Raw genomic sequence first — 23,974 nt, forward strand, 5'->3', positions numbered from 1 at the left:
ACTTTCAGCTTGAAGCAGACAAGACATCGGGCAAAGGAACACAAATTGTATCATGGGAATTGTGGGAAATGAAGTTCCACTACCTAAAGTTCTGGCAGAATGCTAATAAGGAACTACTTACACAACAAAAGTGGATAGTGAATTACTGAGTGAGAATTGGGAAAGTGACTAGACATATTAGAGTAGCATATGAACAAAATGGAATTTTCACCTCTATATTGTTTATACAGCAGTCAAAGTATCATCTGTATAATGTATAGACAACTGTATGTGATACTGCGACACTGCGGGAACAGCGCCGGCATGGGAGGTGAGCAAAGGCTTTCTTATTTTATAGGAGCATAACATTTAACAGGTTGTCCTAGCAGTGGACAACCCCTTAAAGCTTTGCTGCTGCTCAGTTAATATATATATATATATATATATATATATATATATATATATATATATATATATATACGGTCATGGCCAGAAGTATTGACACCCCTGCAATTCTGTCAGACAATACTCATTTTCTTCCTGAAAATGATTGCAAACACAAATTCTTTGGTATTATTATCTTCATTTAATTTGTCTTAAATGAAAAAACACAAAAAGAATTGTCCTAAAGCCAAATTGGATATAATTCCACACCAAACATAAAAAGGGAGTGGACAAAAGTATTGGCACTGTTCAAAAAATCATGTGATGCTTCTCTAATTTGTGTAATTAACAGCACCTGTAACTTACCTGTGGCACCTAACAGGTGTTGGCAATAACTAAATCACACTTGCAGCCAGTTGACATGGATTAAAGTTGACTCAACCTCTGTCCGGTGTCTTTGTGTGCACCACATTGAGCATGGAGAAAAGAAAGAAGACCAAAGAACTGTCTGAGGACTTGAGAAACCAAATTGTGAGAAAGCATGAGCAATCTCAAGGCTACAAGTCCATCTCCAAAGACCTGAATGTTCCTGTGTCTACCGTGCGCAGTGTCATCAAGAAGTTTAAAGCCCATGGCACTGTGGCTAACCTCCCTAGATGTGGATGGAAAAGAAAAATTGACAAGAGATTTCAGCGCAAGATTGTGCAGATGTTGGATAAAGAACCTCGACTAACATCCAAACAAGTTCAAGCTGCCCTGCAGTCCGAGGGTACAACAGTGTCAACCCGTACTGTCCGTCGGCGTCTGAATGAAAAGGGACTGTATGGTAGGAGACCCAGGAAGACCCCACTTCTTACTCCGAGACATAAAAAAGCCAGGCTGGAGTTTGCCAAAACTTACCTGAAAAAGCCTAAAACGTTTTGGAAGAATGTTCTCTGGTCAGATGAGACAAAAGTAGAGCTTTTTGGGCAAAGGCATCAACATAGAGTTTACAGGAGAAAAAAAGAGGCATTCAAAGAAAAGAACACGGTCCCTACAGTCAAACATGGCGGAGGTTCCCTTATGTTTAGGGGTTGTTTTGCTGCCTCTGGCACTGGACTGCTTGACCGTGTGCATGGCATTATGAAGTCTGAAGACTACCAACAAATTTTGCAGCATAATGTAGGGCCCAGTGTGAGAAAGCTGGGTCTCCCTCAGAGGTCATGGGTCTTCCAGCAGGACAATGACCCAAAACACACTTCAAAAAGCACTAGAAAATGGTTTGAGATAAAGCACTGGAGTGTTGTGAACTCTATTTTTAGGCTCCCTCTAGTGGTCACAAGCGGTACTGTGTAGTGTTGTCTTTCTGCAAGTTGGCTGCATCAGCTGGTTCGTTATCCTTGGTTGGTTTCCTATTTAACTCACCTGGATACTCAGTTCCTTGCCTGCTATCAATGTATTCAGTGCTCTTCAGATTCCTGGTGATTACCTTGCTCCCAGCCTCTCCAAGTCAAGCTAAGTTTTTGTTCGTTCATTTTTTGATTATCAGCATTCATCATGTTTCTTGTCCAGCTTGCTAAGATGTGATATCCTCGCTTGCTGTTTGCTCTAGGGGACTGAGTTTCTCCCCCCACACCGTTAGTTGGTGCGGGGGTTCTTGAAATCTCAGTGTGGATATTTTGTAAGGGTTTTTTACTGACCGCACAGACCCCTTTACTATTTTCTGCTATCTAGTATTAGTGGGCCTCATTTGCTGAATCTGTTTTCACCCCTGTGTATGTGCCTTCCTCTTACCTCACCGTTATTATTTGTTGGGGGCTTCTATATCTTTGGGGATTATTTCTCTGGAGGCAAGAGAGGTCTTTCTTTCTTTCTAGGGGTAGTTAGTTCCTCAGGCTGGCTCGAGACGTCTAGGATTTTTTAGGCACGTTCACCGGCTACTTCTAGTGTGTTTGGATAGGTTCAGATTTGCGGTCAGTCCAGTTTGCCACCTCCCTAGAGCTTGTCCTATGTTTGTTACTTAGCTGGAGTAATTCGTGATCCTCAACCACTAAGGATCATAACAGTATAGCAGGCCAAAAAAAGTGTTTAATGCATCGCAGAAGTGGGATAAAAAGAAGACCTGAGTACATTTTTTTTTTCCTCCCGCTTTTCCTTTGCTGCAGTCTGTTTAGCTTCTTTCATCCCCTTGAACTCTGGGTGGTTTTGAGCTCAGCTGCAGACATGAATATTCAGACTCTGACTTCTAGTGTGGATCATCTTACTGCACGGGTGCAAAGTATTCAGGATTTTGTTATTCATAGCCCTATGTCAGAACCAAAGATACCCATTCCTGAGTTGTTTTCTGGAGATAGATCTAGGTTTCAGAATTTTAAGAATAATTGTAAGTTATTTCTATCTCTGAGACCTCGTTCCTCTGGTGATTCCGCTCAGCAAGTTAAAATTGTTATCTCCTTGTTGCGTGGCGACCCTCAAGATTGGGCCTTCTCTCTGGCGCCAGGAGATCCTGCATTGCTTAATGTAGATGCATTTTTTCTGGCTCTTAGACTGCTTTATGAGGAGCCTAATCTTGAGAATCAGGCAGAAAAAGCGTTGCTGGCTATCTCTCAAGGTCTGGATGAAGCAGAGGTGTATTGTCAAAAATTTCGGAAATGGTCGGTGCTTACTCAATGGAATGAGTGTGCCCTGGCTGCAAATTTCAGAGGTCTTTCTGAGGCCGTTAAGAATATTATGGTAGGGTTTCCCACCCCTACAAGTCTGAGTGATTCTATGGCTTTAGCCATTCAGGTTGATCGGCGTTTGCGGGAGCGCAAATCTGCTCATCCTTTGGCGGTATTTTCTGAACAGAGACCTGAGTCTATGCAATGTGACCGAACTCTGACCAGAATTGAGCGACAAAGTCATAGACGTCAAAATGGGTTGTGCTTTTACTGTGGTGATTCTACTCATGTTATCTCAGCATGCTCTAAACGTTTAAAAAAAATCGCTAAACCTGTCACCATTGGTACGATACAGCCTAAATTTATTTTGTCTGTTACTTTGATTTGTTCTTTGTCGTCCTACACGGTTATGGCTTTTGTGGATTCGGGTGCTGCCCTGAATCTGATGGATTTGTCTTTTGCCAGGCGCTGTGATTTTATCCTGGAGCATTTGGAATTTCCTATTCCTCTGAGGGGAATTGATGCTACGCCATTGGCTGAGAATAAGTCTCAGTATTGGACGCAAATGACCATGTGCATGACTCCCGTACATCAGGAGGTGATTCGCTTTCTCGTTCTGCATAATTTGCATGATGTTGTCGTTTTGGGTCTGTCATGGCTGCAGGCTCATAATCCAGTTTTAGATTGGAAAGCTATGTCTGTGTCAAGTTGGGGTTGTCAGGGAATTCATGGCGATACTCCGTGGGTGTCTATTGCTTCTTCCACTCCTTCTGAGGTCCCTGAGTTTTTGTCTGACTACCAGGATGTATTTGATGAGCCCAGGTCCAGTGCCCTGCCCCCTCATAGGGATTGTGACTGTGCTATAAATTTAATTCCTGGTAGTAAATTCCCTAAGGGACGACTTTTTAATTTGTCTATACCAGAGCATGCCGCGATGCGGAGTTATATAAAGGAGTCTTTGGAGAAGGGACATATTCGCCCATCCTCTTCCCCTCTTGGTGCAGGATTTTTTTTTGTGGCCAAGAAGGACGGTTCTTTGAGACCTTGTATAGATTATCGTCTTCTGAATAAAATCACAGTCAAATTTCAGTATCCTTTGCCACTATTGTCTGATTTGTTTGCTCGGATTAAGGGGGCCAGTTGGTTCACTAAGATAGATCTCCATGGTGCGTATAACCTTGTGCGCATTAAGCAGGGAGATGAATGGAAAACAGCATTAAATACGCCCGAAGGCCATTTTGAGTACTTGGTGATGCCTTTTGGACTCTCTAATGCTCCTTCTGTGTTTCAGTCCTTCATGCATGACATCTTCCGAGAATATCTGGATAAATTTATGATTGTTTATCTGGATGACATTTTGGTCTTTTCTGATGATTGGGAGTCCCATGTGAAGCAGGTCAGGATGGTGTTTCAGGTCCTGCGTGCTAATGCTTTATTTGTGAATGGCTCAAAATGCCTCTTCGGAGTACAGAAGGTCTCCTTTTTGGGTTTTATTTTTTCTCCTTCTACTGTGGAGATGGACCCAGTCAAGGTCCAGGCTATTCATGACTGGACTCAGCCTACGTCTGTTAAGAGTCTTCTGAAGTTCTTGGGTTTTGCTAATTTTTACCATCGTTTCATCTCTAATTTTTCTAGCGTGGTTAAACCTTTGACGGATTTGACCAAGAAGGGTTCTGATGTGACTAATTGGTCTCCTGCGGCCGTGGAGGCCTTTCGGGAACTGAAGCACCGGTTTTCTTCAGCTCCAGTCTTATGTCAACCAGATGTCTCTCTCCCCTTCCAGGTTGAGGTTGATGCTTCTGAGATTGGAGCAGGGGCTATTTTGTCGCAGAGAAGCTCTGATGGCTCTGTGATGAAGCCATGTGCTTTCTTTTCAAGAAAGTTTTCGCCTGCCGAGCGGAATTATGATGTTGGTAATCGGGAGTTGTTGGCTATGAAGTGGGCATTTGAGGAGTGGCGACATTGGCTCGAAGGAGCTAAACATCGTGTGGTGGTCTTGACTGATCACAAAAACCTGATTTACCTCGAATCTGCCAAGCGCCTGAATCCTAGACAGGCTCGTTGGTCGCTGTTTTTCTCCCGTTTCAACTTTGTGGTCTCATACCTGCCTGGTTCGAAGAACGTGAAGGCTGATGCACTTTCTTGGAGTTTTGTGCCTGACTCTCCAGGAGTTTCTGAGCCGGCTGGTATTCTCAGAGAGGGAGTGATTTTGTCTGCCATTTCCCCAGATTTGCGACGAGTGCTGTAGAAATTTCAGGCGGATAGACCTGACCGTTGTCCACCGGAGAGACTGTTTGTCCCGGATAGATGGACCAGCAGAGTTATTTCCGAGGTTCATTCTTCGGTGTTGGCGGGTCATCCTGGGATTTTTGGTACCAGAGATTTGGTGGCTAGGTCCTTCTGGTGGCCTTCCTTGTCGCGGGATGTACGTTCCTTTGTGCAGTCTTGTGGGATTTGTGCTCGGGCTAAGCCTTGCTGTTCTCGTGCCAGCGGTTTGCTTTTGCCTTTGCCTGTCCCGAAAAGGCCTTGGACGCACATTTCCATGGATTTTATTTCGGATCTTCCAGTATCTCAGAAAATGTCTGTCATCTGGGTGGTGTGTGATCATTTTTCCAAGATGGTCCATTTGGTGCCCTTGCCTAAGTTGCCTTCCCAGTTTGTGTCCAGGTTTTGGCGGACTTTTTGTGCTAAGATGGGCATTGATTTATCTTTTTCGTCGGCCTTCCATCCTCAGACTAATGGCCAAACCGAGCGAACTAATCAGACGTTGAAAACTTATTTGAGATGTTTTGTTTCTGCTGATCAGGATGATTGGGTGACTTTTTTGCCATTGGCCGAGTTTGCCCTTAATAATCGGGCTAGTTCTGCTACTTTGGTTTCGCCTTTTTTCTGCAATTCTGGTTTCCATCCTCGTTTTTCCTCGGGTCAGGTTGAGTCTTCTGACTGTCCTGGGGTGGATTCTGTGGTGGATAGGTTGCAGCAGATTTGGAACCATGTGGTGGACAATTTGAGGTTGTCACAGGAGAAGGCTCAGCGCTTTGCCAACCGCCGCCGCGGTGTGGGTCCCCGACTTCGTGTTGGGGATTTGGTGTGGCTGTCTTCTCGGTATGTTCCTATGAAGGTCTCCTCTCCTAAATTCAAGCCTCGCTTCATCGGTCCTTATAAGATCTTGGAAATCCTTAACCCGGTGTCTTTTCGTTTGGATCTCCCAGCATCATTTGCCATTCATAATGTGTTCCATAGGTCTTTGTTGCGGAGGTATGTGGTACCTGTGGTTCCTTCTGTTGAGCCTCCTGCTCCGATGCTGGTCGAGGGAGAATTGGAGTACGTGGTGGAGAAGATTTTGGATTCTCGTATCTCTAGATGGAGGCTTCAGTATTTGGTGAAGTGGAAGGGCTATGGTCAGGAGGATAATTCCTGGGTTGTCGCCTCTGATGTTCATGCGGCCGATTTGGTTCGTGCCTTCCACGCGGCTCATCCTGATCGCCCTGGGGGTCTTGATGAGGGTTCGGTGACCCCTCCTCAAGGGGGGGTACTGTTGTGAACTCTATTTTTAGGCTCCCTCTAGTGGTCACAAGCGGTACTGTGTAGTGTTGTCTTTCTTCAAGTTGGCTGCATCAGCTGGTTCGTTATCCTTGGTTGGTTTCCTATTTAACTCACCTGGATACTCAGTTCCTTGCCTGCTATCAATGTATTCAGTGCTCTTCAGATTCCTGGTGATTACCTTGCTCCCAGCCTCTCCAAGTCAAGCTAAGTTTTTGTCCGTTCATTTTTTGATTATCAGCATTCATCATGTTTCTTGTCCAGCTTGCTAAGATGTGATATCCTCGCTTGCTGGTTGCTCTAGGGGACTGAGTTTCTCCCCCCACACCGTTAGTTGGTGCGGGGGTTCTTGAAATCTCAGTGTGGATATTTTGTAAGGGTTTTTTACTGACCGCACAGACCCCTTTACTATTTTCTGCTATCTAGTATTAGTGGGCCTCATTTGCTGAATCTGTTTTCACCCCTGTGTATGTGCCTTCCTCTTACCTCACCGTTATTATTTGTTGGGGGCTTCTATATCTTTGGGGATTATTTCTCTGGAGGCAAGAGAGGTCTTTCTTTCTCTCTAGGGGTAGTTAGTTCCTCAGGCTGGCTCGAGACGTCTAGGATTTTTTAGGCACGTTCACCGGCTACTTCTAGTGTGTTTGGATAGGTTCAGATTTGCGGTCAGTCCAGTTTGCCACCTCCCTAGAGCTTGTCCTATGTTTGTTACTTAGCTGGAGTAATTCGTGATCCTCAACCACTAAGGATCATAACACTGGAGACTTCTAAGGTGGCCAGCAATGAGTCCAGACCTGAATCCCATAGAACACCTGTGGAGAGATCTTAAAATGGCAGTTTGGAGAAGGCACCCTTCAAATATCAGGGACCTGGAGCAGTTTGCCAAAGAAGAATGGTCTAAATGTCCAGCAGAGCATTGTAAGAAACTCATTGATGGTTACCGGAAGCGGTTGGTCGCAGTTATTTTGGCTAAAGGTTGTGCAACCAAGTATTAGGCTGAGGGTGCCAATACTTTTGTCTGGCCCATTTTTGGAGTTTTGTGTGAAATGATCAATGTTTTGCTTTTTGCTTCATTCTCTTTTGTGATTTTTCATTTAAGACAAATTAAATGAAGATAATAATACCAAAGAATTTGTGTTTGTAATCATTTTCAGGAAGAAACTGAGTATTATCTGACAGAATTGCAGGGGTGTCAATACTTTTGGCCATGACTGTATATATATATATATATATATATATATATATATATATATATATATTGCCTGTGTGGTGTAACTCTAAGTATCTGTATATATACACTGCACAGTCCAACCTCTTCTTTCCTGTGTATATACCCTGCACAGTACACTCCTGCCCTGTATATATACTGTACACTGCGCAGGATCACTTCTCCTGGCCTCTATATACAAACTGCACATGATCACTCCTCCTGTCCTGTATATATGCCCTGCACAGTACACTCCTGCCCTGTATATATACACCACACAGTACCACTCCTCCTGTCCTGTATATATACACTGCACAGTACCACTCCTCCTGTCCTGTATATATACACTGCACAGTACCACTCGTGCCCTGTATATAAACACTGCACAGTACCACTCCTCCTGTCCTGTATATATACACTGCACAGGACCACTCCTCCCATCCTGTATATATACACTGCACAGTACCACTACTCCTGTCCTGTATATATACACTGCACAGTACCGCTCCTCCTGTCCTGTATATATACACTGCACAGTACCACTCCTCCTGTCCGGTATATATACACTGCACAGTACCACTCCTCCTGTCCTGTATATATACACTGCACAGGACCACTCCTCCTGTCCTGTATATATACACTGCACAGTACCACTCCTGCCCTGTATATATACACTGCACAGTACCACTCCTCCTGTCCTGTATATATACACTGCACAGTACTACTCCCCCTGTCCTGTATATATACACTGCACAGTACCGCTCCTCCTGTCCTGTATACAGTATATACACTGCACAGTACCACTCCTCCTGTCCTGTATATATACACTGCACAGTACCACTCCTCCTGTCCTGTATATACACTGCACAGTACCACTCCTCCTGTCCTGTATATACACTGCACAGTACTACTACTCCTGTCCTGTATATATACACTGCACAGTACCACTCCTCCTGTCCTGTATATATACACTGCACAGGACCACTCCTCCTGTCCTGTATATGTACACTGCCCAGTACCACTTCTCCTGTCTTGTAAATATACACTGCACAGTACCACTCCTCCTGTCCTGTTGTCGGAGAGGTGACTTTGGACTTTGGGAGGGTCAATATTGGTTTATTATTTTCAGTATTCCTATGGGAAAATAAAAATAAATATTGGAAAACCCTTTTAAATGGACTTTCCCAAGTATTCTGAGGTCTTTCCAATTGCTGGGGGTCTGACCACTGGGACCCCCATGATCCCGAAAACCAAAGCTCTAAAGAGCACCATGTAAATGAAGCTGTGGTCGATCAAGCGCACTCTGGTGCCATTCACATGTGGCTCTGCAAATGACTCATTTAAGAGGAGTGTAGAGGGGCAAAGTGTAGCAAAATTCACTGATTGGGGGTGGGGAGTGTTATAGTATGTGGGCTGCTGGGGTTTGTGTGGCAGGGCTGCTTTTTTGTTCCAGTCTGGCCCTGGAAATAAAGACACTCAGACGAAGCTTTCCTACAAATTCGTGAAAGAAATTTAAAATAATATTTCATTCTCACTATTCATTCCATTTTTTCTGATTTAAATATGGTAAATTAATGATAAAGTTATATCTTAAGAGGTTAGATGCTTTACATTTATTTCAATGTATTGAGGACATAATTTGTTGCACCTGCTAACAAATCAGTATGACAGGTTCTCTTCCAGTACTTGTTAGTGCAGCTTTCTTTACAGACTGCACTGTTCTCCTATCCAAAAAATAGCTGCTTAATTGAGATGTATGTGACTTGACAAGTCAATCAGTACCCACCAATTTAAAAACAGCATTACTATGTGAAATATTTTTCAACTGAGCATGTTGATTGGCTGGTCAAGTCAGGAGGACGGCTCTTTGACGGATCGCACAGAGGAAGGGGTGTGTCGACTTCACTTACCTCTGTGGAGGGGGGAAAAAGGACCCAGCAGGGATCGGCACTGTGGCGCCACCACTTGCCCCAGGTCAGTCAGGGAACTGCATCAAGGGCAAATAGTCGCTGGAATGGCTCACCCTATAAGTACGAGTTATTGAGGCGCTCCCAGTGACGGGGGATATACACCACCAGTCCAGTCTAGGGATATATAAACCTTCCAGATGTCACTGCCAGGACTCCTCACTAAAACAGTACAGTATGCTGCCACCAGTTCCTCGTTCGATATAAGCGCCGTCCGACAGCAGGCTTATATCGGGTCAGAAACCAACCTGGGTAACGTATAATAACCAACTGAGCATATGGACGTGGGGATTAATTTTATATTTAATCGCCAAAATGTATACTAGAAAGATACAGGTATATAGTTACAAAAGCAGATATACAAGTATACAGTCAAGAGGTAGTATAAGGGTAGGAATACAGATAGATTGCAATTACCGTGTTATGTAGCTTGTGACCACAGGGAGACCCTGATGGATCACAGGTCCAAATCTGTGTTGAACAAACAGAAGAAAAAAGGATTCGTTCCAGCTCCCAGAAGTAAAATTCCAATTCTTTATTGATCCATATTAAAATTACAGGCTGAAATACTCTCCATTGCACAGTAGGAAACGATAAAGATCTGTTAAGATCGAAACGCGTAGCTCGTTTCCTACTGTGCAATGGAGAGTATTTCAGCCTGTAATTTTAATATGGATCAATAAAGAATTGGAATTTTACTTCTGGGAGCTGGAACGAATCCTTTTTTCTTCTGTTTGTTCAACACCACGCACATCAACGTGGAAGTTCCGTGCACCTGCTGAGGCTGCCTGGTGAGCTGGCTTTTTGTTTTTTATTTTGTGTTCCAAATCTGTGTTGCGAGATTCTCTGGCAGTTAATGGGCCTCCTGCCAGTAGAAAGACTGAGTCCAAAATGAGGAGCTGCCTTTTATCCCCTAGGCTGCCCCCTTGCATTAAATAGATAGGCATTTAGGCTAAAAATTAATTTGTGTTTCAGACCGCCCTTTTAAGAAAATGTGCTAATCAATTAATTGGTGCACAATTAGTTAGAAATTGTTAGAGATGCATAAGGGAACACTCTCTCACGAGATATTGGAGAACAGTGGGCCTAAATTCAGTTTTTGCCCATGGGCCCTATGCTGTCTGTGCCTGCCATGCTGTTCTTCCATTCTATAAATATATTTTTGATAAAGTGATTTTATTTCATTGCAGAATACGTATTTGTTACCTTGTATGCTCTTCCTATTCCACCCCTTCACTTATCTATATTTTCTCCTTCAATCAATTAAAATACCTGCCTCAAACATACACTATTCCTAGACGTGTGAATAAATCAATCTGGAATTAGAGACGGGAATTTCGGCCATGCATAACACTGTTATTTAGAAAATGACTGTTTTGTTTTGCCGCTTTGTTTATTTGGTCTTTGAAGACTCATGTATCTTATTATTTGTTACCAACGCGCATCTCCCAACATCCCAGAGGTTGCAGTTAAAGAAAGTTAGTGACAGCAGATGAGATGAATTGGATCTTCATCACTATCACTGCCTCAAAGGTTGTGTAAGTATTCTCTTGACCATTTTACGACAATAATATATTTGACAAAGCGATATTGTGGTGTTAATATTCTGCTATAATAAATTTATAATCAACTTGATATGCAACAAACATTTTACCACTGCTTAAAATATAGATTTACCTTTAAACACACAGTATATTTAACGTTTTGCAGTTTGGAAAAGTAACAATTGATTTGTAGAAGGAAAATCAGATATTCTGTTGTTTTCCATTCAGCCTATCAACATGTATAAGATTTATATCAGTCCACAGCCTATTTTCTCAGTTGCGTACTTTAGGCTGCCATAAACCACAGCTTGAATTCTGTGTTTCTATTCAAACACTCTTAACTGCCCTAAAGTGCAGTCTGTAGTCTGTGTACTCTTTCATGCATTGTGGGCTGCCATGAAAAACAACCTGCAATCTTTGGCCTCAGATCATTAAAGTGTCATGACTCAGCTTGGGGATTCAATCCAGTGGCCTATTGCTGCATGGTGGGTTCCCCTTTCTGCTAAGCTATTGCTCTTTATTCCCTGTCCAAATGCTGATGGTCTCAATTATCTTTGCTTTCCTTCTTGGTTTGCTCCTCTCCAGATTTTTTTCATTTTTCCATTTTGGTTTGCCCTATTACAAACTGTGTGGGGCTTTCATATGTTCACCCTTCGCTGCACTTCCCTGCTGGCTATACCTCTTGGTGGATGAGTGTTCAGGATTTCCAAGAATTCAGGTAAAGAGCTTACTTTGTATTCTTGCAGTGAGCTTGCTTACTTTCCTTCGAAGTACCTTTTTCTTTTCCCCACTGTTAGGTTTCTGGAAGGTCATATTTGCTCCTTTTAATTTTGGTTCTCCTTAGCTTTTCCTCTCTACCCTACATGAAAGTGTGGGTTTTTGTATCTCACTTGTTGGTGGTGTGCTGCGGTCTTCCCTCTGGTTCCTCAGGAGGTACAAGAAACCCCTCGATGGCCTTTGAGAGAGAACGTTCCAAGGTGGTGTTTTTAGTTGTGCAGTTAGGGCATTCCTAGTCTGGTCTGTACAGAAACCGGTTGGGTTTAGGTGTGGCATCCCCTTGTGTTAGAACTCCCCTTTTTCCATTACCCATGTGTGAGTGTCTATACGTTCATAACACAAACCTTTGGTGTAATAAGCTCTGAAATTGTGCATTTTTGTGCAATGTATGATTGCTCAGAAATTGTGCAAGTTTTGACATTTTCACTATATTTTTTCAATGCTCTGACAAAGTGGGCAGGAAAAGGGTGGAAAATGTCTTTGGTGACCCAAGTTCATAGTGGTTTTTCTTGCACCACAAATCTTTCTCGAGTTCCTCTCCAGTTTGCAACTTGCCTGATTCATTAAAAGGCATGCGTTGCTTAGCGAATCAAGTATCTCACTCTCCATTTTCTCTCACTAAGTGTTTATTTCAGATTTTTTTCCATGTTTAATGTCACGTATAATTTGTACAATTCAATTGAGAAATAAACTAAAATCATTGTGAAGAGGAAAATATAAATAACACAAAAATATAATATAAGTGTGTACATCCTTTTATAATTGGGGTGCAGTTGTGTTTACAATTAGCCAATCACATTTAAACTCATGTTAAATAGTAGTCAGTACACACATGTCATCATTTAAAGGCATTCTGATTAGCCCAATATAAAGTTTAGCTGTTCTAGTAGGATATTCCTGACATTTACTTAGTTGCATTTTACATCAAAATCCAAGGTTCATAAACAGCTGAAAACACAGAAAAAGGATCTCATTGTTGAAATGTATCAGTCAGAAGAAAGATATAATTTTTTTTCAAAGCATTAGATATACCATGGATCACTGTGAAGACGGTCGACAAAAAGTGGCTTCAATTTGAAAAACAGTGACATTACCAAGAACTGGACACCCCTAAAAAATTGATGATAGGTCTACAGCAACATTAAAAGATAAAAAGAATTCTAGAAAGTACTGATTGTGTCTTGCATGTGACAACATTCTTATGTATTTTTATACGTCTGGCCTGTGGGGTAGGGTGGTAAGATAGCAGCCTTTTCTTACAAAGAAGAACATCCAACCCTGGTTATGTTTTGCCAAAACCTTCATCAAGTCTGCCAAATGCATGTGGGAAAATGTGTTATGGTCCAATGAAACCAAGGTTGAACTTTTTAACCATAATTCTAAAAGGTATGTTTGCCAGGAAGCCAACACTACGCATCACCAAAAGAGCACCATACCCACAGTGAAGCATGGTGGAGGCAGCATTATGCTTTGGTGAGGTTTTATGGCAACTACAATTGGGGCTTTAAGTAATTTTGAAGAATTCCAAATATCAGCAAATTTTGCAGCAAAACCTTCAGGCCTCTGCTAAAAATCTGAAGATGAAGAACAATTAAACCTTTTAGAATTGCAATGACCCTAAACATAGCTCCAAATCAATAAAAGAAAGGCTTCACCAGAAGAAGATCAAAGTCAGAGTCCAGACCTAAATCCAATGGAAAATCTGTGGTACACCTGAGGAGGGCTGTACACGGGAGATGCCCTGGCAATCTGACAGATTTGGAGCAGAACTGAAAGGAAGAGTGGGCAAAGATTATGAATTAAAAATGTGCCATGCTGATTAGTTTAAGGGTGTGTATATGTATGACACCACATTATTTTAGTTATTATTTTCCTTTTCTACCAAAAAATATTTACTTTTCAATTGAATTGTGCAGATTATGGGTGACATTAAAGATGAAACAAGTTTTGAAATGATTCTTCTTGTATTTTTTTGTATGGCAGAATCCTGGCATTTTAATAGTGATGTGTAGACTTTTTATATCCACTGTACATGATAAGCTGCAATATACTATAGTCTGTAGTCTCTTTCAATTGATAGATTGCAGGCTATCATAGACTACTGTCATGATCCAGACGGGGTTTTGAGTTCTGTCTTTCCTTTTCCCGGTCTGATCATGTCAGGGGTTAACTTTTCTCAGCCTCAGTCTGGTCTCAGGTTTGCTATTTATCTTCACTGCATCGTGCAGGCGGTGTCAGTTATAGCTTCTGCCTACGGCGTGAGTAGCTGACTCTGGTTATATCCTGATTTGTCCTGCTGCGATTCCTGACTGTTCCCGTGTCTGTTCATTCCTCTTCCCCCGTTCTGACTCAGTCTTTTCTCTTTGTTTTTGGACTCTCACTCTGCTTTGTCTCTGACCTGACTCTGTCTTTTGCTCCTGGTACTTCTGCTTCCATCTGGTATTGACCCTCTGGCGCGTCTCTGACTCTGAGTTGATTTTCCCCTTTGTACTATATTACTCTCCTGGTTTTGATGCTGCTTGTTTGACTGGGTAAACCCCCCAGGAAGAAGCAGGAACGCGAAACGCGCGTCGGGGACCCAGACTGCTCCACTAGGTCGTATACCCCTTTCCTTATGTCTATTTTAGCTGATCTCCCATTGTCCACTTTTTGCTACTGTGTAAATTATTTTAGCTGGTTAGACCTGCTTTAATTAAGTGAGTGCTCTTGCAGATATGCCCTTATATTGTATTCAAATTGGTGTAAACTAATGCATGTTTGTTATACTTGCGAGGCTATTGAGGTAATTTATACCCATATATTTTTACATTTAAATCCATTATGGATTAAGCACTTGCACTGGGCACTTTATAATGAAGTATTAAAAAGTAGCCTTATGTTTTTCCTATATCTGCCTTTTACACACAGGGCTGGGGGTGACTTTGTCTGCCTCCTCTATGCTATGTAGGCTTGTATAAGCTAAGCTATAACGGCTTTTTTACAAATAGTTGGTATTTAGCCAAGTGGGCGTTAACAAAGTGGGATGTATAGGATTCATTAGGGGTGTATCACCTAGAAGGGCAGTTGTATTGTGTACCAATATCTTCATATTTTAATTTTTTTGTATTTATATGAGTAATGTTTATCATTAATAAAGTATTTAGATTTTATTTGGCGTTTTGCTTCCGATTTTTCTGATTGGTTCATATATTGTTTGACTACCCTGTTGCCACCTGGTGGTGGCCTCGCTGCAGGTCTGCAGGTCTGCTCTGGCAAGTGTTGCAGTCTTCCCTCCACTCTACTGCCATCTAGTGGAGAGTGCATCTACCTGCATAGCTGCGGCGTGACAACTGCAGCCTGCAGTCTGTCTTTTCATTCATACTCTACAGTCTGTGTACTTTTTAATCATCACAAAGATTCTTTACTGTGTAAGCAGTGAGATTATGGAACTCTCTGCCTAAACAAGTTTTAATGGTCGATTCTTTAGACAAGTTCAAAGAGGACCTAAATAACTTTCTTGAACAATATAATATCACAGATTATGGCTACTAGATTCTGTGATTCTGTGATAGGACGTTGATCAAGAAAACTAGGATTATTGACATATCTGGAGTCAAAACCCTAGACAATAAGAGATAGACAATAAACCCCGCCCATTGGACCGTGGGGAGTCAAGGGGTATCAAAAGTACTGTTATAATGCATAGGTATCACTGAATTGAATGATATTTTTACATGATATGCCAAAAAAGTGGTGACAGATTCCCTTTAATTTTTCACCTAATAATAGCACTTGTCTCATAGGTTTTTTTCAGTCTAGAGCAATATGTTTGATTATAGGTTGGACTCGATGGAATGTTGTCTTTCAACCCTATAATTATGAAAACATCATGAGTGATCTCAGTTATACTGGAATTATTCACATACTTTATTTCAAAGAGGGTGAAAACAATCAGTGTAATTTAAAGGGTTGTCCAATATTTTTTTCACAACAGGTCACAAAGCTAAAAAGCCAGTAAAATTTCAAAATAAGAAATATTCACCTGATAAATTCTCTGCTGTTTCAAAGTTGCAAAGCTCCGTTTCTATCTTCCGTCTATGTGAAAAGTGAATCTTACGGCCACTCCATACACATTTGACCAATATGTGTTGTCTTGACCAATAGTCAAATGTGTATTTGGGCCTACTGACTCTCCTTTGACAGTAGATATTGGGAATCTAAAGTTTCGACATGCACAATTTCGGACGTCTGATCCTCTTGTCTTAGCAAGATAAGCCAACAGAGGGGTCTAACTTCTCTCCTGCAGAGAATACAGCCGAGCGCCACTGTATATGGAGGACTGTGGAGTGATGGCTGCTAGCCAAGCCATCATTTGACTGACAGCTGTCTATTATGTATTTTGGACTCTTTGCAATCACTTTAAAGGGGTTGTCCAGGTTTGGAACGAAAGTCTTCAATCACTAGTGACTGCAGATTTCTGAATCATTTCAGCATGTAATGTGCACCCTGTCACGATTCTCCTGCATTTCCAGTGCATGTGACTGCATGAAATCAATTTGCATATTTTCGGTCATGTACTGACTAGATACATTTGGATTTTTTCAGTATTAGTAAACTGAGAGAAACTTGACATATTTAGTTGGCATGTGATAACAAGTATGCAAATCTCTTACAACGGTCACATGATCACCCTCTCAAACTGGAAATACCAGGGAATTGTGACAGTATGCACATCACAATTAAAGGGATTGTCTGGTCTTTTGAAAAAAGTCTGCAGTCACTCTTTGTGACTGCAGAATTCTGAATCCTTACAGCGTGCACACTGCATACTGTCAGGATTCTCTGTTGTAGCCGCCGAGAGCGAACAATCACATGATCGCAAGTATACGATTTGCAGACTTCTGGTCACATTCCGACTAACGGTGCTCGGCCTGGCTCCATTCTCTTGTATTGAGCAATGCCATGCACCTCTTGTTGGCATGCGATCTCTTGTGCAAATCATAAGCTTGCAATCACGTTAGCACCGGCTCTCACCATGAGGCTGGAGAATCCTGACAGCAGCATGCGCACCGCAAGCCAAGATTCAGAAGTCTGCAGTCACACAAAGTGTCTGAAGACTTTTATAAAAAGAACGGACAACCCCTTAAAGGAGTCTACAGTCACATAGAATGACTATGAATTTTTACCTGGACAATCCCTTTAACAAGGGCCTGAAGAGAATGTCTTCTATGAAGTCAAGTAGGTAACAATAATTAATACCTAATTTTACTACTGATTGTATCCAGCCTGCTGCGAATGTTCTCAGCAGAAAGTTTCACAAAGGAAAAAACAGGCAAATTAGAGACTGTAATGAAAGTTAAAATGTTTACTGCTCTGGAATATGCAGAGAGTAAAGTTTATAAAGTAGATGTTTTTTTCTATACATAGCTAATAAAAAAGTAATCACATAATAGGTGTTGGAAATCTGTTAATGTAATAAAATGGTATTGGTACCCTCGTTACCAACATTCTACATGTTTTCCCTACACATACTGGAATACGTGGACACAATGCAGTGCCAATAGTAGATATGTATCTGCTGCCTCTGTCTGGTGATGCCGGCACACTGCAAAGCCTCCAGCCAGGAGCTTGTCCTCACACAGCACTGAGGGACAAAACACCAGGGGAATTCTTGCCATCATACTGTGAAAATGCTTTACAAATTGAGCACAGCACAAAATGAAGGTCACGTATGAAATAGCAGATAATGAGAGACAAAACTAACACATAACTGACTGAATGTGCTCCTTTCACACATTGGTAAACAGCCGCATTGTGATTGCTGGCATTGCCCTCCACAATAGCCTCCTGAACCTGCTTTTCATATTCGGTCTCTTTCTTGTTTCACCAAAAGGGCTGTTTATAATACTTTCAAATATCGAGAGACACATTAACACGTTTATTTTGTTATTTTGTATGAATTGTTTTTAGCATATTCAGGGCCGGCGTCAGCACCCGGGCAAGTGTCGGGGCCCTTTCGAGATGGGAGGGACCACTTACGCTGTCTGGGATACAGGCGACTCACCTCCCACCAGCACCGACTCACCCCTTCCTCCCCGTCAGCGCCACCGCATTCAACTATACCGGCGTCTATGACGCCAGCACAGTTCAATGCAATGATGGAGGAGAGAGCGTCAGATGATGTCTGTGTCCCGGGCAGACTGCAGCTGCTGAGACCAGAGCCGAGCCTGGAGCACCTGGAGCACGGGGCACGAGGAGTGGTGAGGATTGTGTGGTTTTTTTTTAAAATCTATCAATGAGTGATAACTGGATTGTGGGGCCATTCGGGGGGGGGGCTGCATTATATTCTATGGGGGTTGTATTATATTCTATGGGGGGCTGTATTATATTTTATGGGGGGCTGTATTAAATTACATTCTATGGAGGGCTGCATTACATTATATGGGGGCTGTATTGCATTCTATGGGATGCTGTATTATATTCTATAGGGTGATGTATTATATTCTATGGGGGCTGTATTATATTCTATGGGGTGCTGTATTATATTCTATGGGGGGCTGTATTATATTCTATAGGGGGCTGTATTATATTCTATGGGGTGCTTGTATTATATTCTATGGGGTGCTGTATTATATTCTATGGGGGGCTGTATTATATTCTATGGAGGGCTGTATTATATTCTATGGGAGGGCTGTATTGTATTCTATGTGAGGGCTATCTTATATTCTATGGGGTGCTGCATTATATTCTGTGGGGTGCTGTATTATATTCTGTGGGGGCTGTATTACATTCTATGGGAGGCTGTATTATATTCTATGGGGGGGCTGTATTATATTCTATGGGGACTGTATTTTATTCTAAGGGGTGCTGTATTATATTCTGTGGGGTGCTGTATTATATTCTATGGGGGCTGCATTATACTATATGAGGGGGCTGAATTATATTCTCTGGGGGGCTGTATTATATTCTGTGGGGGGCTGTATTATATTCTATGGGGAGCTGTATTATATTCTGAGGGGCTGAATTATATTCTATGGGGGCTGTATTATATTATATAGGGGGCTGTATTATATTCTGTGGGGGGCTGTATTATATTCTATGGGGGCTGTATTATAATCTATGGGGTCTTGTATTACATTCTATGGGGGCTGTATTATATTCTAAGGGGGCTGTATTACATTCTATGGGGGGCTGTATTATATTCTATGGGGGCTCTATTATATTCTATGGGGGGGGCTGTATTTTATTCTATGGGGTGCTGTATTATATTCTGTGGGGTGCTGTATTATATTCTATGGGGGCTGCATTATACTATATGAGAGGGCTGCATTATATTCTCTGGGGGTTACATTATACTTAAGGGGCTACAATATATTCTGTGGGGTGGCTGCATTATACTCTGTGATGTGGCAGCATTATACTATATGTGGGCTGCATTATACTGTATCGAGGACTATGGGGAATACATTATACTATATGAAGAACTATGTGGTGCATTATATGATGGGATGTGAATTGTACTACATGGATGACTATGGCGGTGCATTTTACTATATGGAGCACTATGAGAAGTGTATTATACTATATGGAGTACTGAGCAGTGTATTTTATTATATGGAGGACTATGAGGAGTGTATTATACTCTATGGAGGACTGAGGAGTGTATTATACTATATGTAGGACTGAGGAGTGTATTATACTATATGGAGGACTGAGGAGTGTATTATACTATGTGGAGGACTATAAGGAGTTTATTATACTATATAGAGGACTGTGGTGAACATTATAATATGTGAACGACCATGGGGAGTATTATACTAAACAAACAAAATGCTGCCTATTCATCAAGTTGCATGCATACAGGTGCTGCTCACAAAATTAGAATATCAAAGTTAATTTATTTCAGTTCCTCAATACAAAAAATGAAACTCCGTATTATATAGTCATTATAAACATAGTAATCTATTTCAAGTGTTTATTTCTGTTAATGTAGATATTTATGGCTTAGTCTACCTCACAATTCCGTCGGTACGGGCCCGTCGCAATGCGTCAGGCTGATGTACCGACAGACGTTGTGAAATTACTGCACGACGTGGGCAGCAGATGCAGTTTTTCAACGCATCCGCTGCCCATTCTGCAGTCCGGGGAGGAGGGGGTGGAGTTTTGGACGCGCATGCGCGGTCGAAAATGGCGGACACGACGCACAAAAAAGTTACCGTGAACGTTTTTTGTGCATCGCATCCGCCGAAACACAACGGATCCGTCGCACGACGGACGCGACGTGTGTCCATCTATCTCGATCCGTCGCTGATACAAGTCTATGGGCAAAAAATGCATCCTGCAAGCACATTTGCAGGATCCGTTTTTTGCCCAAACCGACGGATTGCGACGGAGGACAAAAGACAGAAGTGTGAAAGTAGCCTTAGGCCTCTTTCACACTTCCGTCTTTGTAGTCCCGTCGAGATACGTCGTTTTTTGAGAAAACAGGATCCTGCAAAAAAATTTGCAGGATCCTGCATTTTCTCACAGACTTGTATTAGCGACGTATCGCAATGGATGGCTACACGTTTCGCCCGTCGTGCACTGGATCCTGCGGAATTTGACGTTCCTTGAAACGTTTTTTGTTTGCAGTGGAAAAACATTCCCCGACGCCTCCTGCAGCATACTTCGTTCCACAGTATGGACACTGGATCCTGCGCACACTATGAAGTGCAGGAATCCAGTGACGGATGCAGTTTTTACTTCTGAGCATGCCTGGAAGCATATTCCAACCTGGGGAAAAGTATGTGTCTCTCTCGTGCCCTGGAAATTTCTCCATTGAAATTCAGGCAACAACGTGTGTAACGCATCCGTCAAAACACTGGATGTGTTACACACGTTTTTCACTATTTTCACGACCTCCGTTGATACGTTACAACAAGGCATTACGACGCCCACCAGCAGACAGAAGTGTGAAAGAGACCTTACAGCCAATGAAAACCCAAAAATATTCTATAATGTTGATTTGCCTCTAATATTACAGGTACTGATACCCTGAGACCTGTGGACCTTAGATCACCAGAGCTAGCCATCTGCTAAACCACAGGATCTACATGTCACCTACTCCAAGAGTGACACAGTGCAGAAACGCCAGAACACACACGTAGACTAGTAAGTGACTAAGTGACCAATCATTACTATATATTAGGTCGGACTCGGAGTTCCACTTGCGAGAGCCTTGCATCACTTCACCCTGCACAACGGCCGTTCTTTGGACAGGACTGTACAGCTGCATAGAAATACAGACGTTTCGGGTGATGCAATGCAAGGCTGGCGCATCGCTCTCTCATAATTGCCATATAAGGGGTTGACCTATATAAAGCCCCTCTGCTGTATGGTATTGTAGAATTTACAATAGTTATCACTCATGTAAGAAGTAAAATCTGGCATTGTTCTATACCTATATTTCTCTGCTGTATCTGTGCATCATGAACCGTGGTATGTGTTAAAGGAGGGGCCCACTGTGACTCTTTCGCCTGGGGCCCTCAAAAACCTGAAGCTAGCCCTGATATCAGTAGAAGGCCTCATTCAGATATTCATGTTCTATCTGTATTTTTCATGGATAGAACACGTTTCCATTATAATCTATGAAGCTGTTCACCTGTAAAAGCTTTTTTTGCAGACTAAGTGGTTATCAAAAAAGTCAGGGAGATGTCCATTTTTTATCCAAGCAACAAATGTTACCCATAGAAGCTTATGGATCCATAAAAATCACCTACAGCAGGCGAGTGAAAAATCACTGATGAAACCCTGACGGTTAAAACTAACAGACTGACTAAACAATGAAAAAATTGGATCCAAAACACCGATGAACATAGATCCGTATTTTTACGTGCAAGAAAAATCACAGACGTCTGAATGAGGTCTGAAGTACTTTTATAGCAATCTCACTTTAATATCGATACCGACAAGTTCAACCGATACTCTAATGTGCATGGGGGCGTCGGTCGACTGATCATTGGTCGAGATATTGATCAGGCATATCTGACTGTGGACTGCTGATCGCAGTCTTCTCCTGAAGATATGCTGCCATCCTATCTTTCAGCTGGCTTTTTTCTCATAGAGAACGCAGGAACACTTGGCCAATAGAGCACTCTTGTGTATGGGAGAGCCATCTGACTGATGGCCAAACGATGGGCCAAAGCATCGTTCAGGCAACAGCCATCTAATTTGTATGGCCAGGTTAAGTTGTTGCAATAAACTCAGAAATATTATATTATTATTATTATTATTATTATTATTTATTGTTATAGCGCCATTTATTACATGGCGCTTTACATGTGAGGAGGGGTATACATAATAAAAACAAGTACAATAATCTTAAACAATACAAGTCATAACTGGTACAGGAGAGAGAGGACCCCGCGAAGGCTCACAATCTACAAGGGATGGGTGAGAATACAGTAGGTGAGGATAGAGCTGGTCATGCAGCGGTTTGGTTGATCGGTGGTTACTACAAGTTGTAGGCTTGTCGGAAGAGGTGGGTCTTCGGGCTCTTTTTGAAGGTTTATACATGTAGAATGTACAATATATACAGTGGTGATAAAAAGTATTTAGTCAGTGACCAATTGTGCAAGTTCTCCTACTTAAAAAAAATGAGAGAGGCCTGTAATTGACATCATAGGTAGACCACAACTGAGAGTCAATGTGAGAAAACAAATCCAGAAAATCACCTTGCCTGATTTGGCAAGATTTATTTAGCAAATTATGGGGGGAAATAAGTATTTGGTCATTAACAAGTTCATCTCAATATTTTGTTATATATCCTTTGCTGGCAGTGACAGAGGTCAAACGTTTTCTGTAAGTCTTCACAAGGTTGGCACACACTGTTGGTGGTATGTTGGCCCATTACTCAATGCAGATCTCCTCTAGAGCAGTGATGTTTTGGGCCTGTCACTGGGCAACACAGACTTTCAACTCCCTCCAGAGGTTTTCTATGGGGTTGAGATCTGGAGACTGGCTAGGCCACTCCAGAACCTTCATATGCTTCTTACAAAGCAACTCCTTCATTGGTCTAGCGGTGTGCTTGGGATCATTATCATGCTGAAAGACCCATCCATGTTTCATTTTCAATGCCCTTGCTGATGGAAGGAGGTTTGCATTCAAAATCTCACGATACACGGCCCCATTCATTGTTTAATGTGCATGGATCAGTCGTCCTGGTCCCTTTGCAGAGAAACAGCCCCAAAGCATGATGTTGCAACCTCCATGCTTCATAGTAGGCATGGTGTTCTTTGGATGCAACTCCGCATTCTGTCTCCTCCAAACATGATGAGTTTTGTTTCTACCAAACAGTTCTTGTTTAGTTTCATCAGATCATGTGACATTTTCCCAATATTCTTCTGGATAATCTAAATGCTCTCTAGCAAACTTCAGACGGGCCCGGACATGTACTGGCTTAAGCAGGGGGACACGTCTGGTACTGCAGGATCTGAGTCCCTGGCGGTGTAGTGTGTTACTGATGGTAGCCTTTGTTATCTTTGTCCCAGCTCTATGCAGATCATTCACTAGGTTCCCCGGTGTGGTTCTGGGATTTTTGCTCACTGTTGTGATCATTTTGACCCCACGGGCTGAGATCTTGCATGGAGCCCCAGATCGAGGGAGATTATCAGTAGTCTTGTATGTCTTCCATTTTCTTATTGTTGCTCCCACAGTTGCTTTTGTCACACCAAGCTGCTTGCCTATTGCAGATTCAGTCTTCCCAGCCTGGTGCAGGGCTACAATTTGGTTTCTGGTGCTCTTCGACAGCCCTTTGGTCTTCACCATAGTGGAGTTTGGAGTGTGACTGTTTGAGGTTGTGGACAAGTGTGTTTTATACTGATAACAAGTTCAAACAGGTGCCATTACTACAGGTAATGAGTGGAGGACAGAGGAGCCTCTTAAAGAAGAAGTCACAGGTCTGTGAGAGGCCGAAAT

This window comes from Ranitomeya variabilis, chromosome 5, assembly GCF_051348905.1.
Source record: "Ranitomeya variabilis isolate aRanVar5 chromosome 5, aRanVar5.hap1, whole genome shotgun sequence".
Classification (NCBI taxonomy): Eukaryota; Metazoa; Chordata; class Amphibia; order Anura; family Dendrobatidae; genus Ranitomeya; species Ranitomeya variabilis.